Source organism: Triticum aestivum, chromosome 3A, assembly GCF_018294505.1.
Source record: "Triticum aestivum cultivar Chinese Spring chromosome 3A, IWGSC CS RefSeq v2.1, whole genome shotgun sequence".
NCBI lineage: Eukaryota > Viridiplantae > Streptophyta > Magnoliopsida > Poales > Poaceae > Triticum > Triticum aestivum.
The window spans coordinates 562,116,225-562,141,788 of NC_057800.1; positions in this window are offsets into that span (position 1 = coordinate 562,116,225).

Sequence of the window (25,564 nt, forward strand, 5' to 3'; positions counted from 1 at the left end):
TTCGCCGCGCCGCCGCAGCTCCACTCCGGTGCCCTGCTCGTTGCCGGTGCCCCGTGCGTCGCCCCATGCCGCGGTCGTCGCCCCGCGCCTCCTCCACGCCGGCGCCCTCCCCGGCGAGAAGCCCGGCCACCGACGCCCCGTCCTCGAGCTCGAACTCTGGCCGACGATCCTCGGGAACCGTGCCGCTACAGTAACTCCGGCGAGATCCGATCTGGATCTGGAAACCCTGGGGGTTGACCTTTTTTCCCTAAGTCCCAGATTATATTGCCATGTTCACAGCATCGTAACTCTCTCTCCATAGCTCTGTTAAAGACGTATAGCATATCAAAATGTTCGTCTTAGAGAGCACATCATTTCATCTCATTGCATCATTTTCATTTGAGTTCATCTTGATGCCCGAAATGCTGTTGGAAGAGTGCAGTTTGAGTTAATTGTCAGATCTGCTGCTCCAAATAGCTATTTGTCATTTTTGCCATGATTATTGTGTGCATGATATGCCCCTGAGCTCTACATGTGTTTTGTCATATGCTTTGCCATATTTCCAGAGGTGCTATCCATGTATTTTTGTGATGTGTGTGGTGACTAGCACAAGCTTGCAAAGTGGTGCATTTGTTAATGCTGATTTCAGGGACTTAGCAATTCCATCAAGTCCTTGGACTGTTTTTATCAATATGCCATATGTTCATGTTGTTTCCTAGTGATCCGTGCCTCTTTTGAGGATGATCAGTAAGGATGATTTGTTAATAATGTAGTGCTCTATCCATCCATGTCTTTGTTTGCAATTGTGTAGCACCATAGCTTGAGTCAATCGAGCTCTACTTTTGCTATTTCGTGAATCTGGGCAGATTGTCTACTTTTTAGCGATTTTGCCGAGGATGTTGTAGTTGATCCGTGCATGCTATGTTATTGTTCTTGCCATGTATAGCTTGCATAATGTGTATTCTTAACGGATGTATGCTTATATTGTCATGCCTTGCTCTGTAGTGAGTGCATCGAGCTCGTAAACATGCCTACTTGATATCTAATTGGCGTGCTCCAGTTTTACACCAAGTCTGTGATCTGATTATGTTTTTGCCATGTTCACATGCTTGCAATTGTATTTTTTGATCCCTTTTGGCTCAAGGTCACTAAGGGACTTTTGGTAAGATCTTTGAGTAGCTCCATGCCATGCCTTGCTTTGCCATGTTAAGTTCCTGTAGCATATAGTTTTCTTGCTCCAAAGTGTGCTACCTGATCTGAAATTCCAGACAAGTGTTAATTTCACTAAGTCTGAAATCTGTTTACCAATTGCACTCTTGCCATGCTTGTTTGAACATGTTAATGGATGAATTGGCCGTAGCTTAGTGTTAATCTTTTGTTAAGCATCATGAATGGATCCCTGCCATGTATTTTGTTGTCATGTTTGAGTGCTGTAGCATGTTTGTCTTGTTGCATTTAGATGGCTACTTGCTGTATATCGCAGACCATTGTCATATTTGAATCGCTTGCCATTTCCAAACCGTGTCTCCGATTCCGGTGTTCTTTATATCGATTTCAACCGAAATCACCTCACCTTTCCAGTGGCACACTTGGATTTCCAAGTTGAGGCCAGGTTCATTCACTCCTTGTCAAATCTTGCATATGCATCACATATCGCATCCCGCATAGCATACCATATTTGCATCATGTTGTTTGAGTTTGTACGTGGTTGATTGTGTTCTGTTTGCTTGTTTGTCTTGTTTGGGTAGAGCCGGGAGACGAGTTCGCTAACGAGGAGCCCGTTGAGTTTGCTTTCGAGGATCCAGTCAAGACGATCATACCCTCGAAATCACTTCTATCTTTGCTTTGCTAGATGCTCGCTCTTTTGCTATGCCTATGCTATGATGCCTACCACTTGCTTATCATGCCTCCCAAATTGCCATGTCAAACCTCTAAACCACCTTGTCCTAGCAAACCGTTGATTGGCTATGTTACCGTTTTGCTCAGCCCCTCTTATAGCGTTGCTAGTTGCAGGTGAAGATTGGAGACCGTTCCTTGTTGGAACATTATTTACTTGTTGGGATATCATTATTTTACCTTGTTATCTTAATGCATCTATATACTTGGTAAAGGGTGGAAGGCTCGGCCTCTCGCCTAGTGTTTTGTTCCACTCTTGCCGCCCTAGTTTCCGTTATATCGGTGTTATGTTCCCGGATTTTGCATTCCTTACGCGGTTGGGTGATAATGGGAACCCCTTGACAGTCCGCCTTGAATAAAACCCCTCCAGCAATGCCCAACCTTGGTTTTACCATTTGCCACCTAGCCTTTTTCCCTTGGGTTTCGCAGACTCAAGGGTCATCTTTATTTTAAACCCCCGGGCCAGTGCTTCTCTAAGAGCTGGTCCAACCTAGAGCACCGTGCGGGGCCATCCCTTGGCAACTAGGGTTACGTTGGCTCCCGTATGCTTAGTGAAAGTGCGTTATATCGACTAGAAGGGGGGGGGGTGAATAGGTGATTTTTATGGAAGTCTTCAAAACATGGAAGTTTCGAAGACAAACGATAGAAATAAACCTATTACCACGCAGCGGAAGGTAGACTACACTAGGCAAACCATAGTCAAGTATTCAATGAAGTGAAAGCACAATGACTAATAGCAGCTAGGTAGTAAGGATCGGGTAGGAAGATATTATGAAGCCAATCAGAACAAGCAGTCACTCAGTGAAGACCAAAGATAGTGCAATCATACGATGACTTCACAAGGACCAACAGTAAGTAAAGGGAAGGGAAGGATGAAACCAGTGACTCGTTGAAGACAATGATTTGTTGGACCAGTTCCAGTTGCTATGACAATTGTACGTCTGGTTAGGGCGGCTAGGTATTTAAACCTTTTGACACACAGTCCCGGACACCAGTCCTGAACACGCAGCTCAGGACACCCAGTCCTCACCGTATTCCCCTTGAGCTAAGGTCACACATACCTTGCCCAATCACTCTGGTAAGTCTTTAAGGTAGACTCCCAAACCTTCACAGACTTCGTTCACCGGCGATCCACAATGACTCTTGGATGCTCAGAACGCGATGCCTGACCGGCTGGAGGATTCATAGTCCTCAAGTGTAATAAGTCTTCAGATCACACAGACAGGAAGACTTAAGTGATGCCTAACACTCTTTGGCTCTGGGTGGTTAGGGCTTTATCCTCGCAAGGAATTCTCTCTCAAAGGCTTCGAGGTGGGTTGCTCTCAAATGACAAAAGCCATACTTTAACTCTGAGCAGCCAACCGTTTATGGTTGTAGGGGGTGGGCTATTTATAGCCACTAGGCAACCCGACCTGATTTGTCCGAAATGACCCTGGTCACTAAGGAACTGACACGTGTTCCAACGGTTAGATTTCAAACACACACGGCAACTTTACTTGGGCTACAAGCAAAGCTGACTTGTCCGACTCTGGACAAGATTTGCTCTCATAGTTCACTGGAAGACATAGGTTTTGGTTAAGCATCACTTTAGTCATTCTGACTGGTTCTCTTGGACCCCACTTAACAGTACGGTGGTTCCTATGACTCAATAAAGAAGAAAAAGAACTATGAAAGATCTGAGTCTTCGAGCTCCATAGGCTTCATGCGATGTCTTCTCTTGTCATAGTCTTCAATGTGAATATCTTCACATACCACCTTTGACATTAATGTCTTCATACATTTTTAGGGGTCATCTCTGGTAGGAAAACCGAATCAATGAGGGACTTCTACCTATGTTATCATGCAATTCTCACAAACACATTAGTCCCTCAACTAGGTTTGTCGTCAATACTCCAAAACCAACTAGGGGTGGCACTAGATGCACTTACAATCTCCCCCTTTTTGGTGATTGATGACAAACTAGTTGAAGTTTTCAACGGGGAATATAATATGTGAAATTGTAAAGGATAAGGAATTGTCTTCATAAGTTGCAAGGGCTCCCCCTGAAAATGTGCATATAAGTAATTTGCTTTTGGAATGCAAATGCACATGGCAGGTTGTACTCGTGGAGATCCTCTTCAACTTATGATGACAATTCATTATGCATGTGAAGGTATGTGAAGATAATGACATGCATAATGGAAAATGGACGTCTGCAAAATGATCTAAGTGCGGAATTTATCATCGCACATGCGGAATTTATCATCGCATCACAAAGTAGCAAATAAGTAGCAGATGACCATCGAGTTTAGGTGTTACAACTCAAAGAACCAAATGTATCAAAACGAGAGTTGTAAACACTAGGCAAAATATAAAGCAACCGCCCATGTGGACCTGCTTGAAGACTATCAAACTCATATTCTTCTCCCCCTTTTGTCAGTAAGGACCAAAAAGGTTTGAAGACATAGAGCATCTACTCGTTCCCATGAAGAGTAGGTGAAGCAGCAGGGTCGTCGGTGGTGTTCAGAGGCGCAGAAGAACTTGGAGCAGTGTCGAAGCGTGCTGAAGGAGGGGGCGGTGAAGTAGCATCGTCTTTGTCCTCGATCACTCTGGCATTCACAGTTGCCGCAGAGAAATAGAACTCAGAGTCTTCAAGAGATAGAGTTCGTCGCAGCACTGCCCTTCGAGGAGGTGTGGAGTCAAACTTGAAGCGTTCAGAGAAGCCAGCCTCTTGAAGATCATCTTTAGAGCACATAAGCGTCAGCCCTTTCCATGTGCGTCAAGAGGTTTCATGGGCAACAAAGGCATTCTTGGTGGCAAGATTGCGAATGCGGTTAACATCCACCAAGAGGCTTTGCATTTGTCGCTTCAGCCAGTCATGATGCCTATCCTGTTTCTGATAAAGAGCCACCAAAAGCTCTCGGTCATTGAGAACACAAGATCGCTTCTTGGGTCGTTGGGCAATAGTGCTTTCGGTGGCTTCAGTGAGGGCACGATGAGGTGCACGTGTAGTTCCAGCCAGAGGATAAACACGAGTGACTGCTTCAACTCCTTCAATGTTCTGAGAGAAACTTTGATGCTCCGCATTCTAAAGACTAAGAGGCTCCTTGGCAGGCTCAGGATAAATGGCTTCAACGGACATATCCACATCAGGCAGAAAGATCCGATGATCGCGAGCAGATGGCTGATATGAGATAGCAGAATGGAGTTTAATCAGCCGCATTATCCATGGAGCGTAGAACTTCAAGCCAAAAAGATCAGAGCCTGATGCAGCAAGTTGGCAGATGAAGAAGTCTTGTGCATTGAAGCATTTGCCATGAAGAATATAGAAGACCAAAGTCTTCATTGCACCTTCCAGCTTGGCATGTGGAGAATGTCCTTTGATGGGCCAGAGAGTTCGCCTTATGATGTGATAGATAGTCCTTGGCAGATACTCAAGGTCGTCAACAAAGAACTCCTTAGGATATGCAACATCTTGTGGCAAGGGATTCATCATACTGAGCATCTGACTCATGTTTGGTTCAGGCTTCTGAAAGATGCTCTCCATAGCTTCACTGTGAAGCTGACAGCCAGGTTCGTAGAGATCGCCAGGAGTGGGCAGACCAGTGAGCTCAATGATATCAAAGGCTTTGGCTTCGTGATGAACATTTCCTATCATCCACTCCAGGACCCAAGTCTTCGGATCTCTGTTGTACCCACGGATGTGAAGTGTGGCATAGAATTGGAGCAGCAACTCTTCATTCCAGTGCTCTTGGTCGGTGACAAACGGCAACAATCCAACCTCTTTGGAGCAATCCAGAGCTTCTTCCAGACAGGGCAGACCAGCTATTGCTTCGGTGTCAAGACGCTTATGTGGGAAGATGCGACCTTGATTGTACAGAATGCAGGAGTAATAGCTTCGCTGCGGATAGCTCCAGAACCGATCAGAAGATATTCTTTCCCTTGAGTAGGGGTTCTTGGAGCTATTGAAGAAAGTGTTGTCTGCTTTGAAGCCGTTGACATTGAAGGATCCAGGTGCTGATGCAGGACCTGGAAACCTGGGCAACCTTGGAATTGGCTTCTGTACCTGAGGCCTATGCTCAACATGATAGTCAAATTGAGGACCAGCAGCAGGCGCAGGAACAGAAGCAGTAGCATCATTGGCTTCACTGACTTCTGGTTCTTGGGTTGGTGTAGGCTCCACATTTGCTTCAGCCATGACAGTGTCAGTGGCTTCATTGGTGTTGGTGGTGGAAGCCTCAAGATTTTCTACCTCTACTTGATGAGCTGGAGGGTCGGGCACAGACACGTTCTCCGCGAGAACAGTTTTGTTAGTAGTTGGGGGAGTGGGGACATGTTCTTCTTCTTAGGTGTCATCGGCTGATGCAGCCGGAATGTCTTCAGCAGCTTTAGCTTCAGACTCGGAGACTGGAGGCCTTGGTCCTTTGCGAAGCCTGCGTAACGCTAGCGACGCTTGTGGAGATGGAGTTGGCTGGGCCTCAAAGTCATCTTCTTCTTGTGCTTGTGGGTGATCAGCCCATGTTGTATCCTGAGAAATTGGCGTCAGAGGACGACCAATGCTGATGAGTTCGCTGTGCGTAAGCACAGGCGATGATACCTGTTGGTGCTTGATCTGAGAAAGAAGTGCATCATCTTCAACATGGTCATGGTGACCAATGTCTTCAACAGCGGTGGGATCAGCTGCTGGAAAGTCTTCAGCTTCATGAGCCTCTGTGGAAGCAGGCTCATGGACAGTCAGTTGGCGCTCTTGATGTTCATTGTCAGGGCGAACCATGGAGATGGGTTCAAGAATTAAGGGCTCTATGGGAGCAGCCCGTTCCTTCTTGGTCTTCCTCTTCTTCTTGGAGGGAGCAACATCAGAGGCTTCAGAATGTATCCTCTTTCTGGCTTCAGCCTCAGCAGTCCTTGTCTTCTTCAGTTCTGAAGCGGTAGATCTGGCTTTTGGCCTTGAGCCAGTCATGCTGGTTGGGAAGACAATGGGATCTGCTTCCTGCCTTGGTGCGTCGGGTTCGGCCATAGCGGGCTTCTTCTTCTTCTGCTTTGCAGCCATCCTGGGGTCGATGCCAGGATGACCAAGGGCCTTGCGCTTCTCAGCCTTGTTGTAGCCTTGCACACACTTGTCAGCCAGGCTCTTCATGCGCTCACGAGAACCCTGAGCTTCTGCATGTTTCTTGAGAAAGGCTTCTTTGAGCTCGTGCAACATAATCTTGAAGTTCTTCACTTCTTGCACGCTGAGCGTGGCCATATGCTTCTTGAACTGAGCTTTCTCAAAGTCAATCTTCTGCTTCAGTTCAACAATGCGCTGGGCGATAGCTAACTCTGAAGCAATAGCGCCATGGAAGGCGACACTGAGGCCAATTGGAAGTTGCTGATCTTCGAAGCTGAGGTTGGGCGTGTCAAACCACTCATCAATGAAGTTGTGGATGATTGCCACGTCAAAGAGGGGCAGATCATTGAAGATTTCTGCTTCTTCTTTGCTCTTGATCAGTTGCTCAAGAGCGTCATCTGCAAGATCTTCATCACTGGACAGATCGATGGCATCATTGCGCAGAATAGCAGCAGCTGTCAGTTCTTGGCCGGTGTGTGGCAGAGGCATCTTAACTTTCTGGGGCTTGGAGATGCGTGACAAATCTTCAGACTGCACACTGTCTTCAAGAGGTGCAGTAGCCAGTGGCTTCGCCCGTGAGATTCTTGGTGCAGAGGCAGGCTTTGAAGCTTTAGGCTGCTTCAACTTCTTTGGCTTCGGCGCTGCAGGCGCTTCATCTGATTCAGCGTCATCTGCAGGCTCATTCATGGCTGTCCCTTGAACCACGATATGAGTGATGAGACCTTCCAAGTTGTAGAAGGGCCCAAGAAGATTGGGTTCAGCTTCGTGAGTTCCATCAGCACGGGGAGCAGAGGGACCAGGGTTGAAGTCTAATCCCAAAGTCTTCTTGTTCTGCTTCGCTGAGTTCTTGGCAAACTGGAAGTTGCGCTTGAACAGATTGTCGTCACGACACCATAGTAGTGATGATGGTTGTGCATCTGCAGGCTGTGGCCCACGGACCATGCAGGGATAGAAGCCTTGTTCAATGGCTTCTTCTCTGGACCTGGGTTGAAGATTTTTGTATAGGATGTCTCCCCACAGTCGCTTGATGGCATTTTTCTCAGCATATTCCTGGGTCACAAACCGGTATTTGAACCATTGTTCTACCGAGTATCTTCGAATCCATTGGATTCGGGTCTTGCGCTGATTGTAATCCTCTTCAAGATCTGTCTTGTAAAGCTCTGAGAGGTCATCAGGCAAATCTCTTGATGTTCCCCCACGATGCTGTCTGCCACCCTTCCTTACTGATTTCTCTGCAGCCATGAACTTCAAACTGAATGGCTTCAACACGTTCAAAGGCTTTCGCTTGCTGGACAAACAGGAACTGGCTTCGGGAGAATTTATGTGATGCTGTAAGAATTCTGCAAATGAATGCAGACTATGAGAACCAAGGGATTCTCCCACAGACATGTACCTGTGACAGCATTAAGGTGCGAGTGAAGGGGAAGAGGTCATATGCATTCTCAGAAGATTTTGAAGATAAATCGGTTTAGAAGACATTGACCTCATCGTGCAAAGACATTCACTCATAGATAAGGAGTTGGTTCTAGATTTGTACGAATCCACGAATCAGTACAAGTGAGGAATCTAACTACTTTGTGAAGCATAAGTGAATATACTAGGCATATTATGAGATGCAGTATGAAGTGGATCCAACATGTGTGAACAAAAACCACTTGTGGTAGAAACTGGCGAATCCGTAGGATCAAAGGGGCCGTAAAAAGGAGGTTTTTATTTACCACACAAGGAACTGCTAGACGGAGTGGAAGAGGAGGCCGAGCAGTTCGATCGTCCGTGCCCTAACTTGGCGACGGATGACACCTATGGCGACGGCGGAGAAGACGATGTCCACGGTCGGCGTGAAGACGGCGTCGGAGAGGTTGCGGCAGCTAAGCGCTTCGTCGCCGACGTCGTCGAGGGCTAGCGATGGCACTAGGGTTCGTGCGAGTGTGGAAGAAGAGATAATGACTGTGGTGTGGCGTGTATTTATAGGGACAGGGGCGGCTCAGTGTTATTACACAGGTGCCCCTGGCGATTCACATCTGAGGAACACGTGGCCATCATGCAGCATATCGGAGGTTGTTCCACGTCCCACGCATGCCTGGATTGTCGGGTGGTCGTTCCCACTTCTCTGGGTTTCAGGTGAAGGAATTAGCATTGAAAGCGGACTTAATGTTTGTCTCTGTATCTTCTGCTGACAAGGATGCAGAGAAGACATTTGACAGTTTCAAGAGAATGCATATGATTTGGAGAGATAGAGTTTGAGATAGAAAGCATAGAGAGGTTAGGGTCCGATCACATTCACTTAGTTCAAAAGATTCAACAAGAAGACATAGCTATAAGTGAATGCTGTAGAGGACAGAACACTAGTATATATATAATCATCATAGTGAAGATAATCATGAAGACATGTTGAGATTGAAGCCAGACCAAATGTGAAGACATAGCAAATGTAACGCCATGAGTGAAACACTTCAAACAGAACATTTGGTGGTGGCATTACCCACCGTATAGGAAGTATTAGACCCAGATACGGCGCACAATTATCATGGCGCTCCGAAGTCAAATTCCTCATTAATGTATTCACACTTAGAATGCATGTCTTCATTGATTGAAGATATACTTTACTTTGTGTGTTGCACATCTAAGTCATCAATATGCATAAGTGTTAGGATGTGTGCCTAATCACAGGACATTTGAGGATTCCAAGATATTTAGCTCACACCGTAACTTGCAAAATCTCTTCTCATCCAAGGGCTTGGTGAAGATATCTGCCAATTTCTCTTCAGTGTTGACGTGTATGATATCAATATCTTCCTTCACAACATGATCTCTGAGAAAGTGATGACGAATCTCAATGTGCTTTGTCTTCGAGTGCTGAACTGGGTTGTTGGCAATCTTGATGGCGCTTTCGTTGTCGCAGTAGAGTGGCACTTGCTTCAGATGAATGCCATAGTCTTTGAGTGTTTGCTTCATCTACAGAAGCTGAGCGCAGCAAGATCCAGCAACAATGTATTCAGATTCAGCAGTGGAGAGAGATACACAGTTCTGCTTCTTTGAAGACCAACATACAAGTGATCGTCCCAGAAAATGACATGTGCCTGATGTAGACTTGCGATCCACCTTGTCACCAGCATAATCAGCATCTGAGAATCCAACTAGATCAAACTCTGAGCCCTTTGAATACCATAATCCTAGAGTTGGGGTGTAAGCCAAATATCGAAGAATTCGCTTCACAGCTAAGTGATGCGATTCCTTTGGTGCCGCTTGGAATCGAGCACACATGCAAACACTAAGCATAATATCTGGCCTAGATGCACATAGATAGAGTAAAGAACCAATCATGGAGCGGTATACCTTTTGATCGAACTCTTTACCATTACCGTCGGGACCCAGATGATGTTTGGCTGGCATTGGCGTCGTGAAGCCTTTGCAGTCTCGCATACCGAACTTCTTCAGGCAATCTTTGAGATACTTCTCTTGAGATATAAAGATGCCGTTGTGTTGCTGTCGTATTTGAAGACCAAGGAAGAACTTCAGCTCTCCCATCATGGACATCTGGTATTGCTCTTGCATCATATATCCAAATTCTTCACTGTATTTCTGACTGGTGCAGCCAAAGATAATGTCATCCACATATATTTGGCACACAAACAGTTCACCATCATATGTCTTCGTGAAGAGAGTGGGGTCGAGGGAACCAGGTGTGAAGCCTTTGCTCTTCAGGAAGTGTTTGAGTGTGTCATACCAAGCCCGAGGGGCTTGTTTGAGGCCATACAGTGCCTTGTTGAGCTTGTATACCATGTCAGGATGTTTTGGATCTTCAAAGCCAGGCGGTTGTGCAACATACACTTCTTCTTCAATCTTGCCATTGAGAAATGCGCTCTTCACATCCATTTGATATAGAAGTATGTTATGATGATTTGCATAGGCCAGCAGTATGCGTATGGCTTCAAGTCGAGCCACGGGAGCAAATGTTTCATCAAAGTCAATCCATTCCACTTGAGTATATCCTTGAGCAACGAGACAAGCTTTGTTTCTGACAACTTGACCATGCTCATCTTGCTTGTTGTGGTATATCCATTTGGTGCCTATTATATTGTGCTTCTGAGGATCAGAACGCTTAACCAGTTCCCATACATTATTCAGCTCAAACTGTTGAAGCTCTTCTTGCATAGCTTGAATCCATTCACGTTCCATGAAGGCTTCTTCAACTTTCTTGGGTTCTATTATTGAGACGAATGCAAAGTGCCCATAGAAATTTGCTAGCTGTGTTGCCCTTGAACGAGTGAGCGGACCGGGTGCATTGATGCTATCAATTATTCTCTCAATCTGCACTTCATTTGCAACACGAGGATGTACAGGGCGAAGATTTTGTTCTTGCTGATCATTGTCATTGTTAGAGGGATTGTCTTCAGGCTGAGCATTGTCTTCAGGTTGATCAGGTGCGGAGATGATAAGTTCCTCTTCAGGTTGAGCTTCAGAGGGTATGATTTCTCCAGTTCCCATAAGTTTGATTGATTCACTGGATGGAACTTCATCTAGCACATTTGGCAGGTGCTCTCTTTGTGAACCGTTAGTCTCATCGAACCGCACATCCACCGTTTCAACCACTTTATAATGAAAGAGATTGAAGACTCTGTAGGAGTGCGAATCCTTTCCATATCCAAGCATAAAACCCTCATGTGCTTTTGGTGCAAATTTTGAAGTGTGATGTGGATCCTTGATCCAGCACCTGGCGCCAAATACTCTGAAGTAACTGACATTTGGCTTCTTGCCAGTAAGGAGCTCATAAGATGTCTTGTTCAGAAGCTTGTGAAGATAAACACGATTGATTGTATGGCATGTAGTATCAATGGCTTCACGCCAGAATTTTCTTGGAGTCTTGTATTCATCAAGCATCGTTCGGGCCATCTCAATGAGTGTTCTGTTCTTGCGTTCGATGATGCCATTCTGTTGTGGCGTGTACGGAGCTGAGAATTCATGTGTGATGCCCAACATATCAAGATATGTATCAAGGCTAGTGTTCTTGAATTCAGTGCCATTGTCACTTCTGGTGTGCTTTATCTTGGCGCCATAGTTGTTCATTGCTCGATTGGCGAAGCGTCTGAAGACATCCTGCACTTCAGTCTTGTAGAGGATTATGTGCACCCAAGTATATCTAGAATAATCATCAACAATGACAAAGCCATAAAGACAAGCAGTAGTAGTAAGAGTTGAGTAATGAGTGGGACCGAAAAGATCCATGTGGAGCAGTTCGAAGGGTCGAGTTGTTGTCATGATTGTCTTCGAGGGATGCTTTGCCCTCGTCATCTTTCCTGCTTCACAGGCACCGCATAAGTGATCTTTCTTGAACTTGACGCCCTCGATGCCTATGACATGCTTCTTCTTTGCAAGGGTGTGGAGGTTCCTCATGCCAGCATGCCCTAGCCTCCGATGCCAGAGCCAGCATTCTGAAGCTTTTGCTAGAAGACATACGGCAAGTTATGGTCCTGCTGAGAAATCTACCACGTACAAATCATCTTTCCTATACCCTTCAAACACTAGAGACTTGTCAGATTCCATTAGAACAAGGCAACGATATTTTCCAAACATCACAATCATGTTTAAATCGCAAAGCATTGAGACAGACATTAAGTTGAAACCAAGGGATTCAACAAGCATGACTTTATCCATGTGTTGATCCTTTGAGATTGCAACTCTACCTAGACCCAATACCTTACTTTTACCAGTGTCAGCAAATGTGATGCGACTCTTGTCGGATGGACGTAATGTTGAGTCCATAAGAAGGCTTCTCTTGCCAGTCATGTGATTGGTACACCCACTATCAATAATCCATTCTGAAGCTGCTGGTGTTGTACCCTACAGTCCAGTTAGGGGGATAGGCTTCACGAAGAGAATTGTGAAGCAAAAACATTTGACGAACCAGTGGGTTATGAAAGCTTAGATCGAGATTTGGACTGATAGGGCGAGTAGCAAGCGATTCAAGAACGAAGTACATAATAAGACCATTTGGGCATTTGATCTTGCGCCCTACAAGATGTTTAAGGTCCCCAGCAATAGCGTAAGACGATTTTGGTTTTCTGCTGGAGATCCTTCCCTGCAAAAGAGAGTTAAGCTTCCTTAGCCACCCACATCTTCAAGGGTGGCTTCGAAGCAATGAGTCTAAGTGCAGCATCTGAGAACTTTGGCTTTGCAGCCCTAGCGAAAAGTCTTGCAGGAGGACAATATTATTCATAAGAATAAGTAGAATAGTTCTTGGTCTTATGAACATGGCGGTTTGATGAACCGCGCTCATATTCATAGGCCTGAGTATGGCTTCCCTACAAAACATTTGCGTTAGTTTGACTCCGGTGAGTCCTCTGCCTGTATGAAGCCTTTGGACCGTATGAAGCCTGTGGTCTGGGGTTTGTCTTCTTCACCTGTGGTGTCATGATGACATTCACAGGAAGATTCTCCAAAAACTTTTTGGGCACCCAGATCTTCTTCATAGACGGTCCATTCCTGCAGTTAGTACCAATATACCTGGCAAACACTTTACCATTCTGATCCTTAAACAGTTTATAGTTTGCATCAAAGGATTCATCAATGACAATGGGGTTAGCACAAGTGAAGCCAGATAGAGTGGATGGATCTGCTAAAGGTTCCTTTGCAGCAACCCATGTGGTTTTGGGGTACTACTCAGGTTTCCAGTAAGATCCATCAGCATTCATTTTCCTTACGAACCCAACACCCTCTTTCCTAGGGTTTCGGTTCAGGATCTGCCTTTTGAGGACATCACATAGTGTCTGATGCCCTTTGAGACTTTTGTACATCCCTGTTTCAAGCAATGTCTTCAACCTAGCATTCTCATCAGCAATAGCAGTGGTATCATCAGCAGAGGGGTTAGTTCCCACATCAACAGTTGAAGATATTGCAACAGTAGCAATAGTAGAACATTCAGCAACAGAAGTAGCATTATCACGCTCAATGCATTTAAGACATGGTGGTTCAAATCCTTCCTGAGCTGAACTGATTTGTTCGGCGCGAAGCGACTCATTTTCTTTTTGAAGATCTTCATGAGCCGCTCTCAATTTCTCAAGATCTTGCTTCCTTTGAAGATAATCATAGGAAAGCCTTTCATGAGCTGTTGAGAGCATTTCATGATGACTTTCAAGTTCCTCATACTTAACATGAAGATTTTTTATGTCTTCAATTAAGGACTGAGATTGAGTCATTTCAGCGTCTAACAGATCATCACTTTTGTCTAACAGTCTTTGAATGTGTTCCATGGTTTTTTGTTGTTCAGTTGCAATTTTAGCGAGTGTTTTCTAGCTGGGTTTGGAACCACAATCAGAGTCATCGTCACTAGATGTTTGATAGTGAGTAGTGCATGTGTTTACCTTGGCACCGCGTGCCATGAAGCACTAGGTAGGAGCGGAGTAGTCCTTGTCATTTGCATCGGTGTCGGTGATGGAGTCATTGTCTTCAGTGTTGAAGATGGACTTGGCAACATATGCTGTAGCCAGACTCGCAACGCCAGAATCGGACTCCTCCTCGGACTCCACCTCCGCCTCCTCAAAAGTGGACTCCTCCTCTGAATCCATTTCCTTGCCAACAAACGCACGTGCCTTGCCAGATGAGCTCTTCTTGTGTGATGAAGACTTTGAGAAGAATTTGGAAGAAGACTTTGAGTATTTCTTCTTCTTCTTGTCATCAGAATCATACTCCTTGCTCTTCTTTTTCTTCTTGTTCTCAATGTCCCACTGCGGACACTCAGAAATGCAGTGGCCAGGTTTCTTGCACTTGTGGCATGTTTTCTTCTTGTAGTCATGAGCAGAAGCTTCATCATTCCTTGAGCTTGATCGTGAAGACTTTCTGAAGCCTTTCTTCTTGGTGAATTTTTGGAACTTCTTCACAAGCATAGCAAGCTCCTTTCCAATGTCTTCAGGATCATCAGAACCGCTGTCAGATTCTTCTTCAGATGAGGAGACAACTTTTGCCTTCAAGGCACGAGTTCGCCCATAGTTGGGACCGTAGATATCTCTTTTCTCAGAAAGCTGAAACTCATGTGTGTTGAGCCTCTCAAGTATGTCAGATGGATCGAGTGTCTTGAAATCAGGATGTTCTTGAATCATCAGGGCTAGGGTGTCAAACGAACTGTCAAGTGATCTCAGGAGTGTCTTGACGACTTCATGCTTGGTGATCTCAGTAGCGCCGAGGGCTTGAAGCTCATTTGTGATGTCAGTGAGTCGATCAAACGTGAGCTGGACATTCTCATTGTCATTTCTCTTGAAGCGGTTGAAGAGGTTGTGAAGGACACTGATTCTCTGATCTCTCTGGGTTGAGACGCCTTCGTTAACCTTGGAGAGCCAGTCCCAGACTAGCTTAGATGTTTCCAAAGCACTCACGCGGCCATACTGTCCTTTGGTCAGATGACCACAGATGATATTCTTGGCAGTAGAGTCCAGTTGAACCAACTTCTTGACGTCAGCATCAGTGACACCTTCTCCAGCCTTGGGAACACCGTTCTTGACGACATACCATAGGTCGATGTCAATGGCTTCAAGATGCATGCGCATCTTATTCTTCCAGTAAGGATATTCAGTTCCATCAAAGACGAGGCACGCAACGGAGACTTTAATTATCCCTACAGTCGACATAGCTAAAACTCCAGGTGGTTAAACCGAATCACATAGAACAAGGGAGTACCTTGCTCTGATACCAATTGAAAGTGCGGTATATCGACTAGAGGGGGGGGGGTGAATAGGCGAATTTTATGAAAGTCTTCAAAACATGGAAGTTTCGAAGACAAACGATAGAAATAAACCTATTACCATGCAGCGGAAGGTAGACTACACTAGGCAAACCATAGTCAAGTATTCAATGAAGTGAAAGCACAATGACTAATAGCAGCTGGGTAGTAAGGATCAGGTAGGAAGATATTATGAAGCCAATCAGAACAAGCAGTCACTCAGTGAAGAAAAAAGATAGTGCAATCATATGATGACTTCACAAGGACCAACAGTAAGTAAAGGGAAGGGAAGGATGAAACCAGTGACTCGTTGAAGACAATGATTTGTTGGACCAGTTCCAGTTGCTGTGACAACTGTACGTTTGGTTAGGGCGGCTAGGTATTTAAACCCTTGGACACACAGTCCTGGACACCCAGTCCTGAACACGCAGCTCAGGACACCCAGTCCTCACCGTATTCCCCTTGAGCTAAGGTCACACAGACCTCGCCCAATCACTTTGGTAAGTCTTCAAGGTAGACTCCCAAACCTTCACAGACTTCATTCACCGGCGACCCATAATGACTCTTGGATGCTCAGAACGCGACGCCTAACCGGCTGGAGGATTCACAGTCCTCAAGTGTAATAAGTCTTCAGATCACACAGACAGGAAGACTTAAGTGATGCCTAACACTCTTTGGCTCTGGGTGGTTAGGGCTTTATCCTTGCAAGGAATAATCTCTCAAAGGCTTCGAGGTGGGTTGCTCTCAAACGACAAAAGCCGTACTTTAACTCTGAGCAGCCAACCATTTATGGTTGTAGGGAGTGGGCTATTTATAGCCACTAGGCAACCCGACCTGATTTGTCCGAAATGACCCTGGGTCACTAAGGAACTGACACGTGTTCCAATGGTCAGATTTCAAACACACATGGCAACTTTACTTGGGCTACAAGCAAAGATGACTTGTCTGACTCTGGACAAGATTTTCTCTCATAGTCTTCACTCGAAGACATAGGTTTTGGTTAAGCATCACTTCAGTCATTCTGACTGGTTCTCTTGGACCCCACTTAACAGTACGGTGGTTCCTATGACTCAATAAAGAAGAAAAAGAACTATGAAAGATCTTAGTCTTCAAGCTCCATAGGCTTCATGCGATGTCTTCTCTTGTCATAGTCTTCAATGTGAATATCTTCACATACCACCTTTGAGATCAATGTCTTCATACATTTTTAGGGGTCATCTCTGGTAGGAAAACCGAATCAATGAGGGACTTCTACCTGTGTTATCTGCAATTCTCACAAACACATTAGTCCCTCAACTAGGTTTGTCATCAATACTCCAAAACCAACTAGGGGTGGCACTAGATGCACTTACACTTGTCGGCACAGCGGGTGGTGTTGCTGGACTTGTTTTACCATTGTCGGAGTTGTCTTTTAGAACTGGGATGCCGAGTCTGGTCGGAATGTCTCAGGAGAAGGTATATCCTTCGTTGACCGTGAGAGCTTGTCATGGGCTAAGTTGGGACTCCCATGCAGGGATTTGAACTTTCAAAAGCCGTGCCCGCGGTTATGGGCAGATGGGAATTTGTTAATGTCCGGTTGTAGATAACTTGAACCTTAACTTAATTAAAATGAATCAACTGGTGTGAGTTACCGTGATGGTCTCTTCTCGGCGGAGTCCGGGAAGTGAACACGGTGTTGGTGTAATGCTTTCCGCAGGTTGTTCTCTAGTTATTCATTCGCGCTTTACCTTCTCTTCTCGCTCTCTTTTGCGAACAGGTTAGCCACCATACATGCTAGTCGCTTGCTGCAGCTCCTCATATTACCTTGCCTTACCTATAAGCTTAAATAGTCTTGATCGCGAGGGTGCGAGATTGCTGAGTCCCTGTGGCTCACAGATTACTTCCAAACCAGATGCAGGGCCTGATGAATCCGTTCCAGATGATGCGCTTGAGATCAAGTGGGAGTTCGACGAGGACTCACACCGTTACTACGTGTCTTTCCCTGATGATCAGTAGTGGTGCCCAGTTGGGGCGATCGGGACCGTGTCGCATGTTGGGTTGATCTTTTATTTTGGCACCGTAGTCAGGCCATGAGTGATTGGATGATGTAATGCTATTTATGTACTTTGTTTGACGTGGCGAGTGTAAGCCAACTATGTACCTTCCCCTTTTATTATTTATATTACTTGGGATGTTGTGAAGATTGCCTTACTTGCGACATTGCTTTCAATGCGGTTATGCCTCTAAGTCGTGCTTCGACACGTAGGAGAGATATCCGCATTGAGGGCGTTACAGATGAAGTGCCTTCTCTTCGGGGGGAGGGGAACTAGCGAGGAGGAGATAAGAGCGTAGTAACCGCAGGGCCTCGTCCCTTCCAATTGTAGATCGTTCCTCAGCGAAGGGGTGAGGCTATTATTTACTACTAGTACTCCCTCCGATTCTTTTTACTCTGCGCATAAGAGCAGACCCGGATACCAAGGCAGGGGCTCCCTGCATGCTTTCTGGACCGAAATACCCCTGGCGCATGGATGGGAGGAGTTAGCAGCTATAAATGCCCCATGCAGCCCATTGGCTGTTCGCCCGCGTTCTCCTCTCTCTACATGTTGCATGGATGTCTCCCTCTCTCTCACATGACTGCATGCGGTGGCGCTGGCCTATGAGAAGCTCGCGTGGAGATAGCAATCTTCTCTCCAGAAGAGATTTTTTTGAAAGAAAGGGATTATGGAACATTATGGGATTGCATTATACTGTAAATAATAGCACTAGTAAGTAATTTTTGGCACTAGGTAGTAGTTTTTGGCGTGGATTAAGAAATTTTGGGTATGTTTTTGCCATTTTTTATACACGCCAACTAGTGTCAAAAAATGTCTTACATTATGTGACGGAGGAGTACGTACTCGTACTGTAGCAGTACTAGTACTACTTTTCTCAACTAGTAGTGCGATCTAGTGTACTTCTAGTCTAGTCTATTATAGTGCACCAGTTTTGAACTCTTGAATCTCAGGGCCAAGGAGCTACAGTTGGAAGTGGAGGGTACTACAATTACTAGAACCATCGTTGTACTATCAATGCAGGGGAAGTACACCTGCATAGTGGCCTAGTGGGTACTCTCGGTGCTCTATTCAGCCGCTCCTCTCACGTAGCTGGCCTACTCAGCTGCTCCTCTCACGCACACACTAGCAGCCTATTTATCAGCGACGGTTACTGCTGGGGCAGAACATTTGAGTTATTTGATACAATGAGACTAGGCTTTTCGCTTCCATTTGTGGAGGTGTAATGGATCTCATCGAACTTTGTTAGTAGTTCCTTCTTTATGAATGAGATGAAGCAAAGCTTTTGCATCCGTTTCAAAAAAACACGGCAAGAGGAATTTCTTTTATAGTAGAGTCGATAATGGAGTGAAGTCCATGCATGCAACGCCACAAGCTATAGAGTAGTAGTAGAGTACTTTACGTACAGAGCCATATTGCACAGTTCCCAATGCCCCGCCAGGCTTTTCCGGCTCCTCGGGCTTAATTGGGAGGCGCTAGTTTAAATATGCTACTAGCTGGAAGTTGTAAGCGAGGTGCGGCTAGGGCGAGCACGCGAGCCATGGGATGCTGGGAAGGAAAACCCGTTCACGTGGCTAGGCTGTCCAGTGCACCCAGATTGTGGGGCCGCATGTCCGTTTGACTTCAAAACTCAAACTACCCGTGTAAAATATTGGCTCGCAGTGAAGTGTAGTAGTACTATTTTTTTTAAAAAGGCCGTTGTGCGTTCGGCCGGGATCGAACCCACAAAACGAGGTATACACTCCCGTGACCACTATTAGTACTCGTTGGAGTACAACGCAACCTAGAATCGCCTTTTGTCGCCAGTAGTACGTACATTGTTCCTTACAAGAAACCCCTAAGAGCATGGTTAATAGTATAGCCAGCTGCTGGCTATAAGCCAGTGCCATGTCATCTAAAGCCCATCTTATAGCCAACATGTAGTAGTAGTTTATTTCTTATAGCCCGCTGACTCAGCTCTATTGTACTTGCTCTAATAATGCAAGAAACCACTAAAATGCCAAGAAACTACTACCACTTGCATACGTGGCAGACTTAAGATAATACTACCTTATCAACCATTGTACATGCTCTTACCAACGAAAATCCTCGAGTGACCTCCTACCTCTGGCCCGTCCACCTAGTCATCCTTGGCCATGGGATGCAGCTACCGTCGCCGGCAGAAGGCGAGGTCAAAACTGTCGGCGGTGCGGAGCCCATGTTGCGGCAGCCCGGATGCCAGCTCCGTCCGGCGCTCGCGGCCGCTAGCTAGCCAAGATAGCTCCGTCCAGCTGCTTGTCTGCAAGGTTTGCTAGCTATATTGGCAAGGCAGCGTGGCGGCTTGCTCGCGCGCGCCGCGCTAAGGCCAGCCATCTGGCTCGAGTGAAGGCCAGCGCGGCGGCTTGCTCGCTCGTGAGTCGCGCTCGGGCCAGCCTGCCAACCCGTGCGAAGGCCAGCGTGGCGTCTGGCCCGTTCGGCGGAGCGGCGGCCAACTCGCTCATCACCGGCGCCACCGACGAACATGCATCAGTACTGTTTGAAGTAATGTTCAGGAGAAATAATGATTTTGAGAGGGAATAACATGATAGAAGGTCAGATGTGGGTCCCTCGTGTCGACGGTCAAACAAAATGTGTTGGTTTAAGCTGCCTCGTTAGCACGGACATGTGGGCTAACCCTATCATAAATGGGTTTAAACAAACCTAATCGGTAGGAGTACTAGGTAGTTTTTGGCGTGGATTAAGAAATTTTGGGTATGTTTTTGCTATTTTTTGTACAATAGATTCCTCCTAGGGCTGGTTGAAAGTGGCAGTTTTTTGTTAAATACTCTACATATTGTAAGTAGGAGTGAAAGTTAAGCTTTGGAAGCCAATAAGCAAGGCTAGTTACATAGTGCATATGTGTACATGATTGAAAGTAAATATCAACCATGAGTGACTAATATCTTGATGGAAAACTCGTAACTATGGAATATTAGGAAAAGAAATGCATGGTTGGAAATACTAGCAATGTTCATGTCCGTTGCAACGAATCATAATTAGAATAATACTTATTCACAAACTTGGTACAAAACACTCTAATTTTGATATACATATGTGTCTAGGGATATATTATGTTTCAATTAGAATATATTCCTTGGGCTATTTTGGTGAGGTCGGGGAGGGATGTGGTTGGTTTTAAGATACTAATTATGGGTTTTTCTACAAATTGGTAGACAAGTGGGATGTTGGTGAGAAAAGGCAACAACTTACCTCAAAATCGTTAGATGTAAATCTAATGGTCAGAAACGACAGATGGCAGACACACCAGCATCACCAACTTAGTCTTGTGTAGGAGTACTAGCAAGATTCGTGCATTGCACGGAACATCAAGATGCATTTTTTTATAAAACACTTGTTATGATTGACCCTTGCAGGAGTAATCCCATGTGTAAAAACTAATGATATCTCGAGAAATATGAGATAAGGTGAAGAGGAGTGGGGTGTGGTGGTGGTTGGTGGTCGAACTAAGCGGAGGCATGGGGATTGACGACACCGGCAGCGGCCACCAGGCCATTTTGTTCCAGAGGCCTCCTTTCTTAATTGCTCAACAATGAGGTTTGTTGGAGATAAGGATGAATGAGGGAAGGCCTTGTATGCAAATGTGGAGAGGGGTGCGGGTATCTTTTAGTTTAATTTCCATCTGCCAGATATAGATCGGACGGTCTATATTGCAAGATGGCACACGTACCATCATCACCAACTTGGTTTTTTATAAGAGAAGAAATATAAGTATGGAGATACAAACGTATTATCGACACTTGCTTCCGTAAACTAGCATCTACATTCTATTCAACGCCTCGGCATGTGGGGCCTTAGCACAATGACTTCTCGACTATGTAAAATGAAGATTTTTCCATCGTCGACAAGGAGGGGGTGACGGCGGCGCGCTTTTTGGCTTGCTCTAGTCCTAGTAGTCATACTAGGTGGTCTAAGCACGTGTAGATTTATTCTTTTTCACGTCTCGTGTTCGCCGTACTGCCATGACTATTCATGAATAGACGGTAAGTTATTCATGGGGAAACCCTTGTTGAGCGTGTTTGCGAGAGAGAGAGAGAGAGAGAGAGAGAGAGCGTGTGTGATATGTTAGAGACTGAGGCAATGATAACAGATTCTTTGTGTCTATGTGTGTGGAGGATAGAGAGACACATGTACATGGGGCTTTGTGTTGTGTAACGTGGAGACACATATACATAATTAGAGAGTGAGTGTGTGAGATACACATGCAGACATGAGGAGAGCTGAGGATCCAGGTAAATGGGTGTTTGTGCGTGTCTGTGTGTGTTTGTGCACGCGTTTGTGTGTGAGAGGGAGAGAGTGTATGTGGAGTAGAGAGACCACTGATGATGTAAACCTAGTATAAGGGAAGGGGGAATGGTGTGACATGTGTAGTAGCGAGATAGCACGGGTGCGGGCAGGGGGAGCAGACTATTTGGAAGAGACATCGAGTGTGTGTGTGTGGGAGAGGGGTGTGAGAGCGAGAGAAAGAGAGAGCTAGCAACGGAGAGAGAGAGGCAGGGGAAGACAGGGGGCGAGAGGGGTCGTTTGTGTCCATAAATGGCATATAGATAGGGAGACAATGTTGATGTTGTCCGAAATTGGCCTATGAATGGAGACGCAAGGGAAGCGAGTCATTGCGTGTGTGATAGGGACTTCATGAGAGAGCTAGAATAGATGGTGTAGAGAACAATGTGCGAAATCGAGAACGATTATACATTAGGGAGCTATGCAAAGAGTCACGACATATATGTATACAGGGAAGGAGCTGGGGCGGGTCCGCATGTGGGAGAGATAGAAAGAGGAGAGTGGTGCACAAGGAGACAAAGTGTGCTAGTTTGCAGTGGGGGTGGTGTGTGAGGTGAGTGCGTGAGAACAACATAACTAGGGAGATAGACGTTTGGGGCGACGTTTTGTGTGTATGGGAAATATACACTCTACATAGTGCGTGTGCTTGGGTAAGAGAGATAGCAGGAGACCTAGAGAGTGAGGGAGGAGATGTGTGCATGCCCGAGAGACAAAGTGATAGAGACCTATGTTGGGGTCTGGACTTTACAAGAGAGAGGGGTGTTAATGTGCTCGTGTGTTGGTGTTTGGGGGAGAGAACGACTTCTCTCTCTCTGTGTGTGTGTGTGTGTGGTGGGGTGGGGGGGGGTTGACTTCAGATAAAGAGTGAGGTGTCTATATTTGAGGGACTTTAGCGTAATTGAGATATTGTGCACTCATGGTTGATCAATTTGTTTCACAGTTTGTACTATGAGATAACAATACTTTTGAACATGCGTGATATACCTTGATGTACCAGAATTACAAACCTAAGATTGGAATTTTGGAATTCGACTCCATCATTAGCTTTTGTAATTCATTTAAACGGAGGTACATTTTTTAAGCCAGGATTTCATGATTTCAGATCATATATCAAACCTAGAAATATACACATACGGGCATGTTCAAACTTTATAATCATCCACTTTATTCATACACATACACATTTTTTATTTTGTCATCATATTTAGGATAAACACATTTGGAATTTCATTTGAATTGGACCGTATGATGGTATTTGCTTGTAGTAGCTCAATGATCCATATTTGAATTGAATGGACAATCTAAGTTTCGAGTTGGAGACATTGATTTTCAAAACTTGCACATTTTTTTGCGTACAAAACAAACAAATTGTTGGCCATGATATCATAGTCGGCCGTACGAGAGCAGAATACTTATAATTTAGGCGCCAAAAGCTTTCAAACTTCCCGCTCACATCGAAATATCACGTGCCCGAAAGTTTAGCCCTGCGATATTCCTGTTTTACCCCTGCCACATGAACGGAAAAGGGCTGCTTTGGTAACTCCATTGTTTTCCCCTCTTTACCCCCAACATTCTTCCCCAGATCCCCTCCCCTTCCCCTCCCCGACCCCCCCAACCACGACAAGCCGCTGAATCTAGTCCTCCGCCGCAACGGTGGACCTCACACCCCGCCGGATCTACCTTCCGCACCTTGGAACCCCCAACTGCCAACTCACCACTTCACCGGAGCTGCTTCGCTGCCCCTTCGTTGGCCCTTCATACAAGCCCTCGTCCGCCGCAACAGATCCGCCTCACCGAAAGCACCGTACAACGCGCCCACCAAAGCCTTCGTCCACTGCACCGGACCCGCTCCATGGATGCCATATTCAACTCCACCGGCCCTGCTTTACCGACGCCGCAGGATCATTAAGTTATTTCGATTTGTACTCCTTTGGTTTTTCTCTTTATCGTGCAACTGTTCACTTACCACAGATGAGCTATCTTGTATGTCGACAGGCGTCGCAACCGTAGCACCGAAGCCGCTTCAGCGACGGCGACAGCCGGCCCAAACTCAACCGCAACACGAGCACCATCGACGATCCTTAGCTATCAAGTATGACAACGATACCCATACGCCACCGAGAATCAGGTACTATTATCCAACGGCCAGCACCTACGTTCACTTTCCTAGCATAAACACCGCACCTTTGAATTTCTTCAGGGCATCATTCAGTTTTTCATGAGACACGTTATTCTGCTTGCACCTGTAGGGCCGTACTTCTGGCCGTGAACATGTTATATGTGCTAAATTACATACCAGTGCACATATAGTTAATATGCTTTAGTTTTGTTCTAATGCCACCTGTTGGTTCCATCAGACTGCTTAATGTTCTCTATGCTTAATTACACATCAGCAAACTAGCATGTGGTTCCGCTGCTTTTTGTTGGTTTTACCCTAGATTTTCTGATGCTAGCTATTACATCACTGCTCCGAGCCTCTGCTCATCTCTTGTTGGTGTGTTCTTGATCTTCCCAAGTTGCATGACTAATTTGATGCTTTTATTAATTATGGAGCTGCCAACCCCATCAAGCAAAATATTTGTTCTTTTGGGGCTGGCACCTCGAACAAGCATAAAAATAGAGGGAAGCAGATATACTCCCTGCGATTCTATTTACTCTGCGCATAACTCTTGACTCGCATACCAAGGAGGGCACTGGTTTAATTTTTCTGGACTAATTTGCCAATTAATTAGGGCAGAGGTGGATGGGGCGGGGCACAAAAGGAAACCAGCGCTAGGAATCGGCAACGCGCAGACTAATACAAGAAAACTGAGAAAAAGTTATACGCAAAGTAAAAAGAATCGGAGGGAGTATTGTCGTGTATGCACACACCCTTCTTTCATTAGTTTAGATGAACCATTGATGATCAATTCGGACCAGTGCATGCGATTAAAATTAATTTGACCTAAATAGATGGTGCATAATAAACTACAACAACTAGATTTGCAACCATGGGATGCGGACGATATCTTCAAAGAACATTGCAACAGCAGCTAGGCTTCACAGCAACATATGGTAAGCCAGTGTGTTTTAGTACATGTGAAATGTAATGCGAGTGGGCTGCTTTCTTGGCTTGTGCCCTCAACATGTAATCCTACCGAATTACAAATAGTCTAGTTGTCTGCATTGCTGTATTGCTTGATTCGAATGCTTATTTGTTGTTACGCTATACCTGAGTTGGCCAATATGTTAGCAGTGCCTGCTGTACTATCGTAAAGAAATGCATGCCTATTTCATTTGAGTCCTTAACTTTTCCTCTCAACTTCATCACAAGACTGTCTTCGTAGTTTATATGAGGCCACACTGTTAAGTGCTTTCTCAAATTATTTCAACTGCTTAGATGCCTTGGCAACTTAAATATAGCGTTTGTACACTCCCTTTCAACTAGGGATGTCAACTGGGTCCGGTTTAATCCCGATTAAAGTCCACTAGTGGTATGATAGTTCAAAAGAGTTTTTTGTTTTTTTGAGGAAAATGAACTAGGGAGGTAGCAAAAACTAA